The sequence below is a fragment of the Protopterus annectens genome, chromosome 13.part0, assembly GCF_019279795.1.
Source record: "Protopterus annectens isolate FY-2018-M chromosome 13.part0, PAN1.0, whole genome shotgun sequence".
In the NCBI taxonomy this organism is placed as follows: Eukaryota; Metazoa; Chordata; order Ceratodontiformes; family Protopteridae; genus Protopterus; species Protopterus annectens.
In genome coordinates this window covers 278693851-278715941 of record NC_056747.1, presented here as the reverse complement: position 1 = coordinate 278715941, position 22091 = coordinate 278693851, and the positions used below count along the sequence as shown (strand labels likewise).

The following is a 22091-nucleotide window of genomic DNA, read 5'->3' as shown; positions in this document are numbered from 1 at the left end:
AATACTTAACTGAAAATCAAATGTTTCAAATAATCTGACTGAAAAGCAACTGACTAAAACCCACTTGAATGAAACCCAATTCAGTGAAACCCATGTCATTGAAACCTATTTCACTGAATCACAAATCAATGAAATACTCAACATAAGAAAATACAACATAAAATAGTGTTTTTTCAGGGGGGCAAGCCCCCCACACCCCCATAATTATATATACTAACTCCACAGCCACACAATCACTTGAGAAAAGAAAAAACAGACAATGAATCAGTGTAGGTGTACAAGCACAGATTCACTGTGTATGGTGTTTTTTTTTTTTCTTTTTTCACGTGGTTGTGCAGCTATAGAGTTACTATATAAAATGGTGGGCAAATCCTCCCACATGGAGTTTGTAGGGAGGGGTTGCCTCCTGAAAAACACTATTTTATGCTGTAATTGCTTATATTAAATATTTTCACTGATTTGTGATTCAGTGAAATAGGTTTCAGTCAAATGGGTTTTCACTCAATTGCTTATCGGTCAATTAGTTTACAGTCAAATTCATGCAAACATTTGTTTTTCAGTCAAGTGCTGTTCTATCAAGTGATAGTAAACCATTAAATTACATACAGGCAGTCTGTGTAGGAGACAAAATATTTCTCAGTATAATAACTGTATAAGAAAAACATTTCTTCCACAGTTTTAAATGCATATACAAGATGGCTGAATTCAGTCAGGTACCACACCTTAGACAGAGTAGGGGGTGGGGGGCTGCACTGTCATGTGAATGTCCAGCACATGTTACTAAGACATTAGCAATATTATTACTTCTGCACGCATTTTTAAATCATCCCAATATATGCTTAAAATTCTTAAGCAAGAAAACTATTAAAACATACATTTTTGTACAGTATGAAATGAAAACTTCCATGGCTTTCTGTGCCCCTACTGGCTAAGCACATTTCCACAGAATGTTACATGCAAAGCATAATTGTTTGTGTCTTTCGGCTTTTAGGGGTCGCCACAGCGGAACTCCGGTCCGCTAATGATTGGTAGTTGATTTTTACATGCCGAGTAACCAGCCCTGACGCACAACCTTCAGCGAAGATACGTCCATTCACGTATGTCTCATTGCAGAAGACGCTCTAGCTGAGAATCGAACCGGACAGCGTCTTACTGTGAGGCAACAACGCTACCGCAGCACCACCACCGTGTGTATATTGACAAAAAAAAATTCTACCAAAAGTGTATCTGTGTTTATAATTTACAGTAAAGGGGTGAATAGCAAAGTATGAGAAGTCATACAAATACATATTTCAACAAACGCATACTAAGCAAATAAATGCAGTGAATGAAATGCCTTCAAAATAATAATAATATAAGTAATATTAAGGTATAAAATGTGAAATATAGTTAAACAAGAATTGTTTTATGTATCTTCTTTCTAGCTGAAAAAGAAATCTCATATGACAGGAGGCAGCGTAAAAGTTGAACTGTCAGATTGGTTGAACCCAATGGTAAGCCTGAATAAAGTAGTACATAGTATCACAGGTTTAACGGAATTCATTAATATATATATATATATATATATATATATATATATATATATATATATATATGGGTCTACTTGAGTTGGACGGAAGACCAGAAGATCGAAATCCGGAACATCGAGACAAAATAACGAAATCAAGATAACACGAAGCGAAATTCAAAATCCTGATGTTACGGGAGTTTGAATTAGCGCTTTTCGTGTTCTACTGTAGGTAAGTGTATGTTTGTGAGTGTATTTGTGAGGGGGGAATGCTGTGTGTAAGTGTGTGTTGTGATTGTGGTGTGTGTGTGTGTGTGTGTGTATGTGTGTGTGAGGGACTGTACTGTGTGGGTGTGTGTTTGCCTTGTGTGTCTGCGCAATCTCGGAGTTAGAATATTAAAGAAGGGGGGGTGTGGGGGAGTGCATTATCATTAGTGTAGGGTGTTTTGTTTAGTAGTGTGGGGCAGTTGTGTGTGTGTTTTTGTGTGTTATGTGTGTTTTGTAAACTTACGTGTTTTTCGGTGTTCCGGGGTTTCGTTGTTTTTGTCTCGGTGTTCTGCATTTCGTTCTTCTGGTTTTTCGTTGTTACGAAGTAGACCCATATACATATATATATATATATATATATATATATATATATAGAGGGAAATAATTAATACAGAATAATAACTGAAGCATTAGAGTGCCTTAAGTACATTATTGCAAGCAAGACTGAAAGATACAGAAGTACATAACTGCGATACTTCTCTTTTTAATTCATTTTATAAGAGGGGAGTGTTTAATTAGGCTGTTTTAAATGCAGTATCAGGCACATATGTGATCATTATGTTTGTGTGGTAGGCTCAACATGTAAACCTCACCAGAATTTGACAGCAGTGCCCTTCCAAGTAAGCATAAGCACTTCCCATTCAGTTTCATTCAAAAATCTACATATGCACTCCCCATATATTCTGTTTCAATTGAATAAAGATTTATAAAATAAAAATGTTTTAAGGTAAGAAAATGAATGCTGTGCAACATGTTGCAAGAATTTATTGTCTGTATTTTCCGTTCTGCCCTATCCCACTCCCGTTTTTCTCTCTGCTTTTATTTTAATTATGCATTCCTTTGTCCTTTATTATTTTCTTTCTGTCACACTTATATTAATTTTTTTTACATATTCAAAATCCTCTGGAGTGGCCCTGGAATGTACTTCAAAGGTTAGGCAGCGCTCACCATCTGTCCATCCAAGGACAGTGACACCGGTCCTGCAGGCACCCCAGTATGTTGCAGCCTGGCAAGCCTCAATGAATGGGAGCTCTGGGACTTGGTTGAGGATGTTCTGGAGCAGGTCATGGACAGACAGACAGATTCAGCCAGTCTTAGCCTCACTTCAGAATGTTCACGACATGGTGTCCCAGCTGGTGCTGACCAGTGCACCACCACAAGCCCCTACACCTTCAACATCTGGGTCCTCCATTGCACCACCATTTGGCAGTGGAAATATTTGAGGCTCTGTCGACTGGGACTCCTGCAGGCACTTCAGCCATCCTACCTACTTCCCATCCAAACCACTATTACATTAAAAAGTTTTAAAAAAGGGGTGTCTACCCCCCCACCAAAAACAAAGTATCCCTCCTCTTCCACCTTTTCCAATACAGCTCTCTTGATGTGTTCCTTTTGTGTCTCCCTCTTTGTCTCCCCTTTTTCAATCTTTCCTATCTTCCCCTCTCCACTCTTTAGTGAAACCATCAGGGTGTCCAAATAAGGATAGTGCTATATAGAACATATTAAGTCCCTTTACTCTTTAAACATACTAATAATAAAAGCTGCACAGTCCACTGCTTGCCTTAAGTCTTTCAAGCATGACTGCACATATCCCTGTCAATCCACAGTATCCGAATACATACGAAACCTACCACTTTCACATAGTACTTCACATGTACTTAACATTTTATTTTAGGTACTTTTGCACTCTGTGGAAGTGTTTTTTAAAACACCTTTGTTTTTCCTTATTCTGAGCTAATACCATGTGCTTAACTTATTTGCATAAGCACACAGCAGCACTTTTTGCCATTAACCACAATGTGGCTGTGAAATCCCGGACTATGAATACCACCACCCTTAAACTAAAACGGTGTTATCTGTCTACAAATCTCTATGTTATTAAGATAAATTAATAAATGTCTGAGAGAATAATATCAGTATTTACAACCTGTGGATCCTAGTTTAAAGATAAACAGTGAAGTCAGAATGATTCATGACTAGCCACACACCTCTGGGAAGAAAACAAATCCTGTGTGTTTGCAAATATGAAGGTGGCAAAATGGCAAGAGTCTTTCATTGAGGAAAGGAGACAAAATTCTAACAATTTTATAATGAAAGAGCTTGCAGTCAGAGCAAACATTAAAATACTGAATTCAATCAGTTTTCTCTGTAGTATAAAAGACACCAATGTTAACAAATGTCATAGGACAGCAGAATCTGGTGCTTTGATTTCCATGTACACTTGTAGGGTGAAGCCAAGGTAGTAAATACACATATTCAGGCAGTCCTCATCTGAAACTTTGAGCAGCTAGTGGTTTGTTACTTTATCACATTTTTGGAATCAGCTACTGAACCTAATTGGGACAGTCTTACATATATATGAATATTTCAGGCATGGCAATAAGCCCTTTCTAGCCTGCAAATATACCAAGACAAGCATTCCCATAATAAGTGTCCAAGTTGTTCTTAAAGTAATCTCTAGTTTAGATATTTTTAATGTACTCTGGTAGTCTACACCATGCATCAGATACTATTTCATAGAACCAATTAGTACGTCTCATTTTTATATAATCTTCTACATAGGTTGTCTGATGATTACTACTCTTTGATAACTCCAAACATTCCCAGAGGTAGTTATTCCTGAATGCCTTAGTCTTACGCATCTACATATTCAGTCTGCAAATATGTATTAAATGTGATAAGTCTTGCCTGGTAACTCAAAAGCAGCAGTCATGCTATGACTTTGTTGTTGCAACATGACACCCTGTACAAGTTCGGATTTTTTAATCTTTCATAACTTAAATTTTCACATCCATGTATGCCCTTGGTACATTTCCACTGTACTATCAAGAATTAGTCATGCTATTTTTTTTTAAATGTCTCCGTATTATTATTATTATTATTATTATTATTATTATTATTATTATTATTACCTCATTTTCTAGATTGGGTAAATTGTAACTTACAAGCAATGATTTCATTGTTTCTGATTTCCTACAGTTCTTAAATCTTTGTATAAAGCCTATCATTTTATAACTATGATTAACCAGCTGGTTGACATGATCAGAAAAACTCAAAGCTGCATCTACCCGATACATCTAGGTCCTTAAATATGTGTTCACTTTCAATCACTGTATACTGTATTAAATAGTCACCTTTCAGTCTTTGCCTCCCAAATCTCATAAAATAATTTGATGAATTTAATAGCATATTACTCTCCTATGCCCAAATGGTCAATTTAGTCAAGTTCCTTTGCAGATGTGGCTGTCGCTGACTGATTTGTAAGAATGGGTTTCTGAATCACAGTTCAGTCCTACAGATTAAAGCATTCCTGTTCTTGCCACTGTCTGTATTTTTTACTTGTTGTTGTCTTTTTTTACCTTACAGTATTTAGATTTTAAACACTAATATAAAACATGAAGCTTACAAACACATTTGTTAATGTTATCAAGAATGTACTTTTCACGGTGTTCACTGATTTTTTTAAGTGTAAAACAATTTTTAATCAAACAATATTGCCCCAAACCAAACATGAACCTGGCCAAAACCACAATACTCATTGTGTGGCTAATATAGTACAAACTTGAATAGGCTCTGTCAACAGGACTGTTTTTAACCAGAGTACTTTAAAACAACTAAACAATACCTGTATTACTTTGCTGAGTGGTATAGAGTGTGGCTGTAAACAGGAACACCTGGATTTGAACCCAATCACTGAAGGAGTCATCCAGGGAGGGGTAAAACTGACAGGTGATGTCATTGAACCTATTCTACCTGGATGGTGTGGTGTTAGAAAACTCCCACAGCACAAGTAGCATGTGCGATATGGCAAGGTGTAAGACTCATGCACAAGGAAATAAACAAAACTATGTTCTGCCATGGATTGCCTGCACTCTTCTCAGTATACTGGTATATTGGCAAAATGGCAGCACATACCCACACCACTGGTACCAGAGGCAGTACACTAAGTTAGAAAGTTATTAATGGGTGTTCAAAAAAAATAAAAAATCTAAACCAGCTATACATGATGGCCTACCACAGTACCTAACTCTTGTCTACACTACCTGGCTTTAACCAGGTAAGGCGAGTATGGATAAGACAAGAAGTGTACAGGTACAGCTTGACTGTCCAGCTGTCAATGGACAAAAAAAAAAAAAAAACAATATGGATGATTTACAGAAAACCCTATTACCAAAACGTGGAAGTATTATAAAGTGATGCTGAACATCTTAAGAGAGAATTAGTACTGTTGCTCCTTAAACTATAATCCCTGTTCTTATTTTACAGTTGAGCTTGGAAGTACATATTAAATATGATAACTCATGGCTTGTGACTCAAAAGTGATACGACTTAGTTATTGAAAGACAGCCAGCACTAATTGTTAAGGTGTCTTGCCTCAACAAACAGCAAGAGCAGGTGTAGCTCAAAGGGTGATATTAAGATAAATGACTCCACTGATGAAAAACCAGGGAGGACAGAACTACAGATGTGCTGAATACTGGTGGAGCTGGAAATAATAACTGAGAAGTTACAGAGCTGTTATTAATGCCTGAAAAAGACCTTCATGTTAGGACAACTCACAGAAACACATAATTCATTTAATTCATTAACTATTTTAACACTCCTGGATCTCAAATGTCATATGACATAGTAAAGTTCAATAAATACTATGCATATACTTCCCAGAAAAATAAAGGACTTTAGTAAAGCTATAAGTACATATTTCTGCTGATAACACAAAGAGATGCAACAAGTCTGATTCAGAAGAAGGGCAAGAAAGGAAAAAGAGGGACTTGGCAAAGTCAGAGCAGTGCATCTAGGAATAAATAGTCAAAAAAAGTGTTAAGCAAATGGAGGGGAATTATCAGCAGTGACTAAGGTGAGAAAGGAAACAGGTTAAACTTAACGGAAGGGCTGTAATGTGGCAAGTGTGACAATGGAATTCATAGGAAATAGTAGCAACAACTAAAAAATGAGGCTGTCACATCCCTTTATAGATGGCCTGTGTAGTCACGTCTTAACCTATCATACCATGTTCATCTCTGGAAACCTCTGCTTCTGAACGATATAGGCTGGACAGAAACAGCGCTGACAGCAACAAAGATGAGGGTCCACTTTTCACCAAAAGTCATAAAAAACAGTTCAGAAATGATTAATATGCACAGGCTTGGTAAAAACACAGAGGAGGACATGATAGAAACATTTAAGTACTTCACTTGACAACAGAATGTCCAGTTTACTACCATATCTAAAAAAAGAGATGAAACAAAAAGACACAATCTGAGAATACAAGCTTGGCAAAGCAAAAAGGTGAAAGACAAGACAATATTTTCACAGAAAGAGTGGTGAAAGACAACCGTCTTACCAAGCAGTAGTAATACAATAAACTGTTCTGTAAATGGATCTGTTGCTTATTCAATAGGTAGACAAAAGCAGATTTGATGGATTAAGGGGACATTATCTGCTTCTTTTTTCATACATTAAGCACGTTTGTATTTTGTCATCAGAAAAGTTGCTTAATATTACCTCAGATACATACACAAGCATGCATCTTAATACACACACACACATACACATACACATACACACACACATACACATACACATACACATACACACATACACACACACACACACACATACACATACACACACACACACACACACACACACACACACACACACACACACACACACACACACACACACACACACACACACACACACACACACACACACACACACACACACACACACACACACACACACACACACATATATATATATGGGTCTACTTTGTTTCATTGAAAGTTCATTTCACTGAATTTGTATTCACCCTGACCAAATCGCTGAAAGCTCAAATTACTGAAAACTCATTTCACTGTAGTGAAGTACTGGCACTGTGTAGAGTACTGTGAGGCAAGTAAAAGGTATATGCCCTTTTCCCCACTGTAGTGCGATCCTGGAGTTAGTATATTCAGTTAGACCCACCTAGTTTGTTTTTGTATTTTATTTCACCAAAAGCTTCAAAGCAATACGTTTTAAACCATAGACATGCATACTTACAACACCAATGACTAATTCTTTCCAGAAGCCAATATATACCCAAAGTAACTGTGGGGCTATGCTCCCACACCCCCCAATGTGGGGGGCTGTGCCCCCCACACACACTCTAACTATATGTACACGTATTAAAGTATACTCAAATGCTCAACTAAAGATGAACTCCTGTCCTCAAAAAAAAAAATAAATAAAATAAAATAAAAAAAAAATATATATATATATATATATATATATATATAGATACATATATATATATATATATATATATGACTTTAATATATTGTAATAACGTTCTCCTTTTCACTAAAGTGCCTATTACATATTGTACTTTCTATATTGTCTCGAAATATTTCTATTAAATTCGATGTAAAACCGACACTGTACCTGTTGTCAGTGTTGTTCCTGTTTTATTGGAGCTTTTCTTCCCGGGCCTCCGCTGAAAATGGGCTAACACCCAGATGCACTATCCCAGTCAATAAATGTAAAATAAAATAAATAAATGTGGCTTTACCGTCTAGCTCAAATGTACCACATCAAGATATATAATTAACACCATATCAGAACCTCTGCTTATGTCTGTTGAGTATCATATACCACTGCAAATGTATAGTCTGGATTATATATAGGACCTTTTTACTTACTGTTTTAGAGAAAATGTGTTTATAAGCCTTACAGTGTCCTAACAAGTAAGTGGGTTATCTAAATATCATGCAGAGAGGTCTGACTACACAGGTGAAACACAGAGGCCCAAGCTTCTTGGTAAATCATGCTTGTACTTTCAATGCCGGCATATACTAAGTGCAATGGTTACTTAAGCAGGTCACTGGCTGCAAAAATACACCCTTTTCAAATGATGTCACTAGTTGGGAAACTCCTCATTCCCTGAGGAAGAGCAATCCTGCAACTTTTTCCCTTAATTAAATTGGATGCAAGGCTCCAACTCTGATTTATTTATTTTTTTTAATTCAAATGGAATACACAATCTAGCTGTTCACAGTCACGGCACATATGCAGTTTCAAACCGTTAACATCATGTCTCACAGTAGTATATTAACTCAAAATACTGTACATACACATTCATTTAAACTGCCATGCATCAGAATTTTGTACAGGACATCTTGATTAGGGGAACATTAGGCAAAAACCAAACCGTCTGTTAGAATGATATGTCTCAGTGAGAACGTCTGAATACAGTAAAACCACACATATACAGACTTCCCAGGTATTCTGAAGTACTTCTCAGCACATGGTTATTAAAGAAATCAGCAACAGAACTGGATTAGGGCTGCACAGCTCTCACCTGCTAGCCATATACTCCTAATCAAGTCACTGGAAAGGAGGTACATAACTTTCACTGAGAACATTTGAAATGTGGTTATGCAAAGTACATCAGCCAGCTCCTTGCTGGCAGGATGTTGTGAATTTTTGTTTTATTTATTATTATTATTACTGCTATTACTTGAGATCCTGGTGCTTTGGGGGTAATCAAATTTTCAGGAACCAAAGGCAACACTGCAGAGAAACAGTCACTAAAAATCGAAAAAAGAACTATGAAAGTTCACACCAAAAACTCTTTTCGCTGTATTTACTACAAAACCTCCTTATAGTTTTACTTCAAACACTCCTTTACCGTTTTTCTTTTGAAATTTTCCCCTTAAACTTAAGACTGAGCAATCTCACAGCTACTGTATAAAAAAAGGTGAAGGTATGGGGAAAAGCAGGTGTTCACTTAGATTCATATTACCTTTCCCAGTGACAACATTGTTTGGGAAATATTTCTTGTTTCAGTATTATTAACATTAATTAGTAAACATGCAATAATTTAAACTTCCTTGTGCTCCAAGGTCTCACATACATTAGGTTCAGTGCACTTCTTCAGGAACAGGAATTCCTTTCTAATTACATTCTTACACCTGGGATTGTTGCTTTTCCTAATGAACAATACTTTTCTTCAAGCAATATTTATGAATATAGTTTGCCTTCAGGACTGTGTCACTCTTTGTACTATGAATCAGGTTTTGGAACAAAAATGTTACATTTTCATACTGTGATACTACATATAATCATGCTCTAGTATGATCAACTACCTACAACAAGATCTTCAGTTAGATCTTTCTGTTCAGTATAAATCCAAAGGATTAGTCCCTACTATGTCTCACTAATTTTGACTTTTTTAAAAAGAAATGGTTTTCATGTTCCAATACTAACCAGCTGTTCTCACATTTAGTTTACATATTCCATCACCAGTTGTTCTCATAAGGCATTATTTCCTGATTACATGAAAACAGTCTTTTAAACACACCTAACAGATGAACAGCTTTTACCTGGAAATGCGAATGTCAAGCTAGAGTTAACAATAAATGTAAAAGGTTTACAGTTGAAATGCTTTCAGTATGCTAAAAATCAACCATAAATCTCCAAAGCCTTAGCAACAAGATACCTGAACTCCATGCCTGGATTTCTAAGTACAACCCAGATATTATAGCAGCTACTGAAACCTGGTTGAAATCATATATAAAAGACTGAATTTCTCTCCCCAAGCTACTCATGCCTGAGGGTCGATCAACCCAACAAGAGAGGAGGAGGAGTAGCAATACTTTTCCCTAGCAATTACACATTAATCCCCTACTCAAAACCAACACCCAACTTTTCCCCAGCCGAAGTACTAATCCCTATATTAAAACTTAACAACCATAAAAACATTTGCATAATTGCTCTTTATATTCCCCCAGGAAACAGCATACCAATATTAGAAAACATACTTGCCTGGACTTCCCAAAATATAGATAATGAAACCATCATTCTAGGTGATGTAAATATTGATTGGCTAGATATAGGCCACAACAACCCCTCAAAAAACATAAATCTTTACAACTTCTCCCAACTAATAGAAGACATCACTAGACCTCACAAAAATTACAACTGGGGCTCCACAATAGACTGGATATTAGTGTCCCACCCTTTCAATGTCATCAGTGCAGGCATACTACCTAATACCATTAGTGACCACCACCCTGCATATGTCATACGCAAAACTACTCCAACCACAGGCCAACACCAATACAAATCTACCAGAAATTTTACTAAGTTCCAATCATCCATATTTAATGAAACCTTAGCTAAAGTAAACTGGAAACCCCTCAAATCCCTACCACTTAATGAGGCTGTTTAATTCTTTAACTCAACATTTCTAGACATCCTAAATAGGCAAGCACCCACCCGCCAAAAACGAATAAAACATAACCATGCATGCTGGCTCTCAAAATCCACCAAATAAGTAATGTCCACAAGGGATAAAATCTGGAAATCATGGCAGAAAAACAAAGATCCCTCAACTCTATTACATTACAAGCAACTCCGTAACCAGGCAAAATGTCTAATAACCACGGATAAAAAAAGACCACTACTTCCACCTACAAAGCCAACATAAAAATAATCCCCAAAAATTCTGGTCCTCCATCAGCCAACTATTACACCCAGGCTCTCAAAGCAATCCATCCCCTGACCCACAACCCCCCCCCCCCCATTGAACTTGCTACCCTCTTCAATTCCTACTTCATTGACACCATAGCTAACCTAACCACCACCTTTCCTACAGTTAACAGCACCACCACCAAGACAGCTGATGACCAAATCATCCCTGAAAACAAGTCTACCCTTAACCCTAACCTAAAATTCTCCCACATACCCACCAGCAAATAAAACAACTTTTACTTAAGCTAAAACCCTGTACTCTGGCCCCTGACAATCTACCCCACACTTCCTGCAGCTAGCAGCAAACTCTATAGCTTATCCCATCAGCATACTCATTAACAAATCAATTAAAGAATCCCTTGTCCCAGACATCTGGAAAACAGCATTCATTCTCCCCTTACACAAAGGTGGCACCAACACAGACACCACAAACTTTTGACCCATAGCAATTATCTCACCCCTCTCTAAAATACTGGAAAAATGCATCCATGCCCAACTCCTCAACCACCAGCATGAAAATAAAATTTTATCACCCACTCAGCATGGTTTCAGACCAGGACACTACTGCCCTCCTATCCTTCCTTGATACTGTTAACCGGGCACGGGATTCTGGTAAAATAATTGCTTCACTTTTCCTTGACCTCTCCAAAGCTTTTGGTACCATTTCCTACACTATCCTACTCTCTAAACTATCCACCCTCCACATTTCTCCCCCTACCCTACAATGGTTCAACAGCTATCTCTCCAATAGGCAGCAATCCACCAAATGGCAACAGTCTTACTCTCCCTTCCTCAGTACATCCACAGGGGTACCCCAAGGCTCCATACTTGGTCCTCTCTTATTTAGCATCTTTATTAACAACTTTCACACCACTCTCCCACAATGCTCAGTAATCCAGTATGCAGTTACATGCAGTGAGGCTAGAAGACAAGCATGTGGGTCTGGTAGCCTGGGGGAGACCCAGACAGACTGCATACTTGCAGCCAGAACTGCAGAGGTAGTTACTTCAGGGAGTGAGCTGTGCTGTAGCAGTGAGACTGAATGTGAGCCATAGCTGCTTGTGGGTACTGATGTTCCCTTGGACAGGGTAACTGCAAAGGTAGAGGTGAGTAGTAGTACCCAGGCTGACAGTGAGGCACCGCTGTCAGAGGATGCCAGACTTCCTGTGGAAGGGGAGCTGGGAAGGGTTACAAGGAGAGACTTGAAACAGGCTCAGCGCTCAGACCCTACATTGCAAGGCCTGAGGCAGGTAGCTAGGGAGGCACCTGTTTCTCAAGGGAAGGGGGAATCTGTATACTGGAACAAAGGGTTACTGTACAGAGAGTGGATCCCTAAGGAAGGCTAGAAGGTGAGAGAGTACAGCAGTTGGTAGTGCCTAGCGCTTACCATCTGGCGCTTCTAGCCATAGCCCATGATATTCCCTTTGCAGGTCATATGGGCATAAAACATACAAAGAGGCGTATTATGCAAAACTTCTATTGGCCTGGAATTTCCAGAGATGTAACAGGGTACTGCAGGACCTGTGAGCAGTGCCAAAAGGTAGGCAAGGCAGGAGGCAAGGTGAGAGCTCCTTTGATGCCTTTGCCTGTGACTGAGGAGCCATTTCAGAGGGTAGTTATGGATATTGTGGGTCCTCTGAGTACCCCAAGTTCCACAGGGAAAAAGTATATCCTAGTGATTGTAGATTATGCTACACGATACCCTGAGGCAGTGGCTTTGTCCTCCATTGAGGCCGAGAGGGTGGCAAATGCTTTGTTAGAGATTTTCAGCAGGGTACGTTTCCCAAAGGAAATACTGTCTGACAGAGGTGCCAATTTTATGTCAGATCTGCTGGCTTGTCTGTGGAAGTCCTGTGGGGTGAAGCACATGAAGACCACCCCCTACCATCCCCAGACTAACAGTCTTGTTGAGAGGTTAAACTCTACAATCAAGTCCATGCTAAGGGCATTTGCAGATCAGTTTAAGAGGGAGTGGGACAAATATTTGCCCCATCTGTTGTTTGCTTACAGAGAGGTTCCCCAGGAATCCACAGGTTTTTCACCCTTTGAGTTGCTGTATGGGCAAAGGGTGAGGGGACCTCTAGATTTAATTTGAGACGAGTGGGAAGGTGAGTGTGAGTCTCACAAGAAGTCTGTTGTGGCATATGTCCTGAACCTAAGGACAAGGCTCAGGGAACTCATGGGCCTTGCTCAGAAGAACCTGGCAGAAGCCCAACAACAGAAAAAGGTGTGGTATGACAGGAATGCTTGAGCTAGAGAGTATGCTGTAGGGCAGCAGGTGATGGTTCTCATTCCTGTCAGACACAAGAAGTTGCAGGCAGCTTGGGAGGGGACCCTACAAGGTGGTAAGAATGGTAAGAAAGGTAAGTGATGTTAACTACATGGTGGAAGTGCTAGGCAAATGGCAGGGGCACAAATTGTACCATGTTAACATAATGAAACCTTACCATGATAAGGAGGCCCTTGTGCTGAGCTTTTGCAGTGGACTGCAGGAGAAGTCTGAGAGAGATCTTGTGACTGATCTCCTCAGTGAGGTTCGGGCTGACACCTCGGTGGAAGAGGTAGCAATGTCCCGGCAGCTATCTCCTACCCAGGTTCGAGAAATCCGAGCAGTGTTGCAGGTGTTTGGGGGCATGTTCACCGGGAAACCAGGGAGCACCCACTTGGTGCAGCACCAGGTGGATACAGGACCCCAAAGGCCTTACAGGCAGGCCCCTTATAAGGTGCCTGAGAAAGTCAAACAGACTCTGAGGGAGGAGGTACAGGAGATGTTGGAACTAGGGGTGATTCAAGAGTCCAACAGTCCCTGGGCCTCACCAGTAGTGCTGGTGCCAAAGAAGGATAGCAGCACCAGGTTCTATGTGAATTACAGGAAATTAAACAGTCACACAGAGGCAGATGCTTACCCCATGCCTAGGACAGATGAGGCCCTAGAGCAGCTGGGTGGAACTAAGTATCTTACAACCATTGATCTTACCAAGGGTTACTGGCAGGTGCCCGTGACTCCCAGTGCTAGAGATAAGTCAGTCTTTGCGACTCCTTTTGGCTTGTATGAGTTCACAAAGATGCCCTATGGGATGAAGAATGCCCCAGCGACTTTCCAGAGGCTGGTAGATCATATCTTAGCAAGAGCAGGAGGGTTTGCCCTTGCTTAAATGGATATTGCTATATACAGCCATTCCTGGCAAGAGCACCTTCAGCATGTCAGGGAGGTGCTGGGCAGACTACAGAGGGCAGGGCTGACCATTAAGCCGAGCAAATGTCAGGTGGGTATGGCAGAGGTCTCCTACCTAGGACATAGAGTGGGGAGTGGTAAGATAAAGCCAGAACCTGCCAAAGTGGAAGCTATTCAGGCATGGCTTGCAGCTGTTACCAAAAAGCAGTTGAGAGCATTCTTAGGGACAGCAGGGTACTACAGAAAGTTTGTTCCCAATTATAGTACCATAGCTGCTCCCCTTACAGACCTGACAAGGAAGAGCAGGCCAGATAAGGTAGTGTGTACCCCAGCATGTCAGCAGGCATTTCAGAAGCTTAAGGAAGCTTTGGGGGACCCCCTGTGTTAGCCAGTCCAGACTATAGCAAAGAATTTGTTGTGCAGGTTAATGCTTCAAACTATGGGGTGGGGGCTGTACTTAGCCAGATTTCTTCAGAGGGGGAAGAGCACCCAGTGGTTTATCTCAGTCGTAGGCTCCAACCCAGGGAGGAATGCTATGCAGCAGTAGAAAAGGAATGTCTAGCCATAATGTGGGCACTACAAAAACTTCAACCTTATCTGTATGGAAGAAAATTCACTGTGATGACATATCACAACCCTCTAACATGGTTAAACAGAGCCAGTCAGCAAAATGCCAAGTTGCTAAGATGGAGTCTGGGGTTGCAAGCATATGATATGTCAGTGCAGCACCGCAGTGGGAGTAGAAATGCCAATGCAGATGGGCTCTCAAGACAAGGAATAGGGTGAGATACACCCAGATAGACCTGACACTCTCAAGTGACGGTTCTCAAGGGGGCACTTGAAAAACTTGCTCGAGTTCCCCGGGGGTGGAAGAGATGTGACGATTGGGGAAAGATGGGCGAAGGCTGCCAGCCTAGTCAAATATAATTTGATACATAATTCTATAAACTGTATAAATAAATGTAAAATACAGGCATGTTTTCTTGATAATAAACGTAAAATACAGGCATGTTTCTTGAGAATACTGTGAAATGTGGAACTGCAAAACATGTGACAACAATACACTCTACTGGCCCAGTGAAACATGTTGTGACCCTTTCATGTTAGAATTCAGCTCCACTGCGGCTGGATGAAGGTTTCCTGCCCGTTGTTTTAAGGCTAAAGTTTATGACTAGAATTTAGATGTGGAAGGTGCTTTATTGCTCTAGTTTCTGTTAGAATATACATGTGAAATGTCTTCTGTTGTTGTAAGCTTCTGTGCAGGTGTTAGATTGCTAAATAATGCAGTTTGTTTGCCTGGGAAAACCTAAGTGTAAAAAATGATGTAATTTGGGGAGGGACCCAGCAAACATGTATGTTAGTATTGTTTAAATACTATTTTCTCAGAGGAGACTAAAGCTTTTTTTTACTTTGGACATCCAACTTATCAGCACTCTGCCTCATGCTCACATGTAAGTTTTAGCACTGTGATATCTTGTAGGAATAGTTAAAGCTAGTAAAGATTAATTAGGTATTTTTCTTTGAAATCAGACCTGCCCTACTGTATTATTTTAAAGTTTCTGTGTGATCTCTGAACTCTTAGATATTTCTGTGGTGTAGTAGTTTTGTCTTGTGTTTTAATTATTTATTATTAAATATTTTTAAAACCTTCTACCTCGGGCTGTTTTGTGTAGAGATAAGCTCTTGAGTACATTGCATATTTACAGAGGTTATTGTAATAGGCCACTCTAAAGTAAGCCTTGACTGTTAGAAATACTACCATTGGATAATAATATTGCACAGTAATAATTGGACAACCTTTGAAGTGCCTTTTAGTAGCTGATATTATTAACTGGGTGGTGGCAGTAATTACTACTGTATAGTCTGGGTAAAGGGGCACAGCTGGAGAATCTGTGTCAGCCTTTCCCAGGAGTGTCTGTAAAGTTGTATATATACTTATCTCAAAGTGTGTGTGTGTTGTGTCAGTTACTTGGCAGGGACACAAAGCACTGATTGGACAGAGAGGGTACTGGAGGTTTTAGCTTGCCCAGTTAGGCTGAGACCTGAACTCTATAGCTGTGCCAGTGGGGAGTCTTATTGGGGACCTGGTGAGCAAAGGAGCAATCAGCCCCAGACTGACTGTGATCTCTGTGTGCACTTAAGGGAAATTGTACTTTACTATGTGTATTAGTTAACCTTTCCTCCTCTAGGAGACGACCTCCCTGGTGTTAAGTGGTGAGGATTGAGGCTCCTTGATTGCTGGGCCATGGCACGGTCGTCACAGTACATATGAAATATTTTAATAACCAGTTCTGTCCTATGTATTCCGGGTGTTGGCAATGTTTTTGTATGTTTTACTTGAAAAAGGACTTGGCAGTCTGAACGCTAATGCATTTTTTATTCTTCATTGGATGGCACTGTGATTAGTGCTGTCACCTCACAGCAAGAGGTTCCCTGGTTCAATTCTCGGCGTGCCTTCTGTGCAGAGTCTGCATGTGCTCCCGGAGTTCCTGTGGGTTTCCTCTGGGTGCTCTGGTGTCCACCCACATTCGAAAGACATGCAGTAGGTGGACTGGGGATTCCAAATTGGGCAAAAGTGTGAGTGTGTAGTGTGGAACAACTACTGTGGCAGGGATAGCCACTAGGAGATGTACACCTTGGCTCTAGATGATTGTTACTGTTGAAGTATGTACATAAAAATGGGAAAAAGTGGCTGTGGATGGATGGATTGGGTTAAAGTATATCTTTTTGTCAAGTTTTATCTGACTGGAGTGGTGCTGTTTTATAATTTCACAAGGTGATATAGCTGTTTAGTCATACCTCAACCAGCTAAGGTTGCCTGCATATATCTGTCTACAGCCACTTGTATGATCTTATTTGTCAAACTCATTTCCCAACTATTCAGATTTAGTGGACAACCTGTGAAGCTTAAAAGCAGACAAGAAAAGATTATGGCTAATTTAAAAGATTGTCAGAGGGTAGATTAATGTGGTTACATGGAAAACATGCTTGCTAAGAACGTGCACCAGTTGGCTACCTCCTCATACTATATTTTGAGTCAGTACAATGTCTTATGTGAGGCCAGGCTTTTAAAGATGTGGATATACATAACAAAGAGCTTGCTAAGTATGAGGAGTTAGAAAACTGGTGCACATTCCCCAGGAGCGTACACTGCCACGCCCCCTGAATATGCATGGGGTTACAGGAAACACTGCAACGCCCCCTAAACATGCATGGGGTTACAGGAAACATATGATTTTGGTGGACTGACTTATCAGACAAATCTAGTATACAATATAATTGTATTCTAATCGGATTCCAAAACTTGCAGTGTAATGCAATTTAATTAGGTATGCACTAGAACATGACAGATGCCAAACTGCTGCTGACTCCCAAACAAGTTGCAGGGGGTTGGAAGTCCTATGATGTACATGCACCAATGAAAAAGGCATTCAGAGCAGGACCAGATTTAGAGGGAGTACAGCATACCATGGTAGAAAAAAATACAATATGACTGTTGTCATGCATGCAGTACACATGTCAAAGAGTGAGAGAAAAGGCAGTTGGACCACTGCACCTGCCGGCAGGGATGTACTGGAACAGACTAGGTGAACTACTGTAATGGCATGTTAAGTGGCTGCCCTTTCATGTTTAGACAAGGCCTACATCCACCCTAGCAGTGGGACTCTTAGATGTGACAAATGGCCCATTCCAATGAAAGTGGGATGCTGGGGGGTGCACTTGTACTGGTGACAAGGAGATGCACAGGAATACAGATCAACAATGGCCAATATACTGAGGCAAGACATAATTGTTGCTCTGAGATGGAGAGCAGATGAACGATGCATATCTATAAGGACTGTGAGAAACACAATCTATATCTGTACAGTAGCATAATTAGTACTTTATCTACCTTCTAACAGCTGTTAGCACATGACAGCTGTACACATATTTTAAAGTAATGTCTACTGTATAAGCAATAACCAGCTATATAACAACACATGGTTGTTGAGTTTTACAGGCTTGGGTACTACCTTGTTTTTTGTTCAGACTGCTTTTATTATTACGGGTGCTCAGTTGGTATGTAGCAGTTGGAAACGTATGTCTGGGACACAACAAGCCTATGCCATTTTTGCTTACTCTGGTGTTTGTAGAGATTCATGCAGTGGTTCGGACATGTGCAGAAAAGCAGAAGACAATCTGGTGAGGAAGATTTGGGACAGACAGGAAGAAGGTATGAGGAAACGATGACATCCAGCAAAGAGGTGGATGGACTGTGTGAAAGAAGATCTGCGACAGTCAGGCATGAGTGTTGAAGAAGGCAGGAGTGTGGCACTGAATCGAGAGAGATGGCGACAGTTAACACATTAACATGATACCCCAACCCCATGAAGAAAATAGGAAAAAGCAGGATGATGATGAAGTACAAACAGACACAAACTCATAAAATGCCAGTTGTTGCAGCCAGAAATGAGGACAATGTGGAAGAACTATACAAAACCAATTCCAACAGTAGTAGGAGCAACAGATCTAATAAAAAAGAACTTAGAGTTGTACTTTGATATGCTACCAATATTTGTAATCCCATATGAATCACAAAAGGAGGCAATTCTGGGTACTGAGAAGAGCACTTTTGGCTAACATCAAAGACTGAAACAACTGTACCCTGACTTAGGAATGCAGTCCATTCTTGTTATGGTGTTAGAAACCCAAAGGACTTGAAAAAATTAAAACAAATGAAGGTACACAAGTGGAATACACTTGTAAGACATCACCCAGACAAAACAGTGGAAAAAGGCTGAATACTTAATAGGCTCATAAATTAGTACTAGGCTAACTGCCCTTCTGAGCCATTTGAAGATTCACCAATTACCCCACATGAGAATCAAACCCTGTACCTTGTGTCTGTAAGGTAAACATTTTAACCATTATGCCAACCTCCCACCCTAGAGAGTACAATGCAGATTTCTAAAGAAAAGTAAGAAATATATTTTTTAAATAAATGTCCTGTATAATACTAATGACCATCACTGGATCATAACTGATCCAATATTTACCCACTCTTGGTGAAAACAACTAAATCAGGTTTCAGTCTTCTGGATACATTACAGAGGCTGCCACTGTATCACACTTTGCCCATAGCCCTGCAGTGGTTGTTAATACACAGTACCCCTAAAATATAAATAAAAGGTCACACCTAACCCACAATCCCCAGAAAGGTGCTATGCATCAAGTGAAATAGAAGTACATAAATGAATCTATGTACAAATAAATATTTATCTGCATTTTGTATGCAATAACTAAATATATACCTGTACTCTGAGGGTACCATCATTGGTTATTTACAGTCTGATATCACTATCAGACTCTTAACAATTCATTTAAACATTTTCAGTTACAGCAACAGTTATTAAATCACTATGATTAGGGCCCGGTTCCAAATGATTTGCTCACGGTGAATGTGACCACTTAAATGTTTTGGAATCTAGTCCCCAGTGTAAGCCTGTTTACAGATAAAACTTACACCAGTCATTTACACTGACAGCAATCCTTTTGGAATCAGGGCAGACATACACTGAGAGCAACTTAGTCTCCACTTACATCTTCTGTGACAGCAAGTCTCAACTGAAATGCTGCACTTATTTTTAACTTATTTGCTAACAAATAAAAAAATCTATAAAGTAATAAATCCTGTGAGAGACATATCTTTGAAGAAGCACATCCTGCATTAGAGTTAATTGTAGCCCACCAGCAATGTAACAAAATTCCAGAGCATCACAGCCCTTCATCTCATTATGTACCAGTTTCATGACAGTGCATCACTTCACAGCAATTAAGGTGAAAAAGATACAAAATACAGAATGGAGCTTGCAATAAGCACACCTACAAGCACACACCACCTTAAATGAAGGGAGTTGAAACGAGAATCACTATTAAGAACTGATCCTGTATCCTTTCAACCATACTTCTCAACTGTTCAGATTTTTTGCAGAATATCCAGATATTTGCCTCATTGTTTTGGTCTTTTTTCTCATAAAAATTCTATTTTCAGGCAAATTATTGAGGACCGAAGTCCTTAAATACTGGCTAACATTTGAGTTTCAGACTCTGTACACTTCAGAAAATACATGCTTACACACAGCCTGCTATTTTAGCGACTTTCTAAGTTTATAAAAGCAATATTTAAAACTCCTATTTCCAAGCCTTTTCCCCACTATTATTTTTATCTTTGCCCAGATTTCCTGCATTTAGAGGTTGAGAGATAACGCTTCCAACTATGCTAGTGAAGTGAATCAGATGGGAACGTTAATGACATTTAAGACCAAAATATGATGTATTACATAAATACATAAATAAGCAAATAAATAAATTAATAAAAAGTAATAGACTGTTCTCTTCCAAGAAGGTTGTGTGCTAGCAAAGCAGGAAGGACAACATAAGGGAAAACATAGCTTAAAACTAGTACTGACAAAGACAGAATGGCATGAAACGTGCAAATAAAACTTGTATTATTCACACAAAGGGTGTCGCATTTTATTATTTATTGACATTTGATTACCGGGAAAGTCGGACTGAGACTTATTTATTATTTATTACTCCCAAATAATACCCTTAGATTGTTGGTGCATTACAAAGTTGACATTTGGGCAACAAACTGATCCTCTTGAGATGCATAAAACAGACTAGCCAATGTTGATATAATGTGCTTAATTCTGAGTTCTACTACTCTTGGGCCCTGTCGTCATTATCCACAAAATGACACTGTCGCTAAGTGATGCATTTCTGTAAATCAGGAATATGCAAACTGTTGCATCCAGTGCTTCACAAAATGATCACAGTTAATCATAACGGCTACATCGTTAGTAATACACAGTTTTGAACCGGACGCATTCCAAATATGAAAAAGCTTTAAGCGTTTAATTTAGACTGTATACAGATACCCACAACAGTCTTGTTCACGTTCTATGAAGGTACATCCATAATCTGCATATTCCACGTCAAGCACTTATCTTATTCTTAGCAATAAAAGCCACCTTTGCGATTAAGTTTTTGTGGGGGTGGTGGACCATCAATTGGATGCCTTTCTCAGGAATAAACCTGCTACTCACCTGGCTGTTGGTTCCAAGTACGTTCTTCTAGTCCTCGTCTGCCCTTTGTAGCACTGGCAGATGCCAGCTCGAGAAAAACAGCAGTAAGAGAAGCCGTCCGGTTACAACAAGGTTGCAGAAATGCAGTCGAGTGTTTGCAAGAAAGAAAGGTGTGCGGACAGGCAAAACAATGTTGGCTCGCGCACAGGCGAGTCACACAAGCGCGCGCTCAAGAGCACGTCCCTTTTAGCACATACTGCAGCCATCAGCATGACTCGGCATTTTGGGTATTATTGCATTCTTGACAGCTGTTTCATCCTCTAGATTCTTAGCACACGTAGTTGTCTACTTGGAAATGTTGTAAAACAGATGGTTAATCTTAGTTACCGGAAAAACCAGTTTTAACTATAGTTGCCACCTTTTCAAATACCCAAAGTGGGACATTTTTACAGATATGTGAGACTTTGCATACCCTCAGCCAGTGCAAAAGACAGAACTTCATCTTTTGGTCAAAATAAAAGCCTATTCTTATAGTATTTGACTTGCTTATGCTACTACT

The 22091-nt window shown here is 39.6% G+C and overlaps 1 protein-coding gene across 2 annotated transcripts in view; it reads right to left on the bottom strand.

Moving 5' to 3' along the window:
* LOC122787239 (kelch-like ECH-associated protein 1A) overlaps positions 1–21760 on the bottom strand; it is a 231614-nt gene extending 209854 nt beyond the window's left edge. For both annotated transcript variants that reach the window (XM_044053840.1, XM_044053841.1), the window contains exon 1: positions 21554–21760. The gene's annotated coding sequence lies outside the window, so the exon portion shown is untranslated. The remainder of the gene's footprint in view (positions 1–21553) is intronic.
* Between the last annotated feature and the right edge of the window lie 331 nt (positions 21761–22091).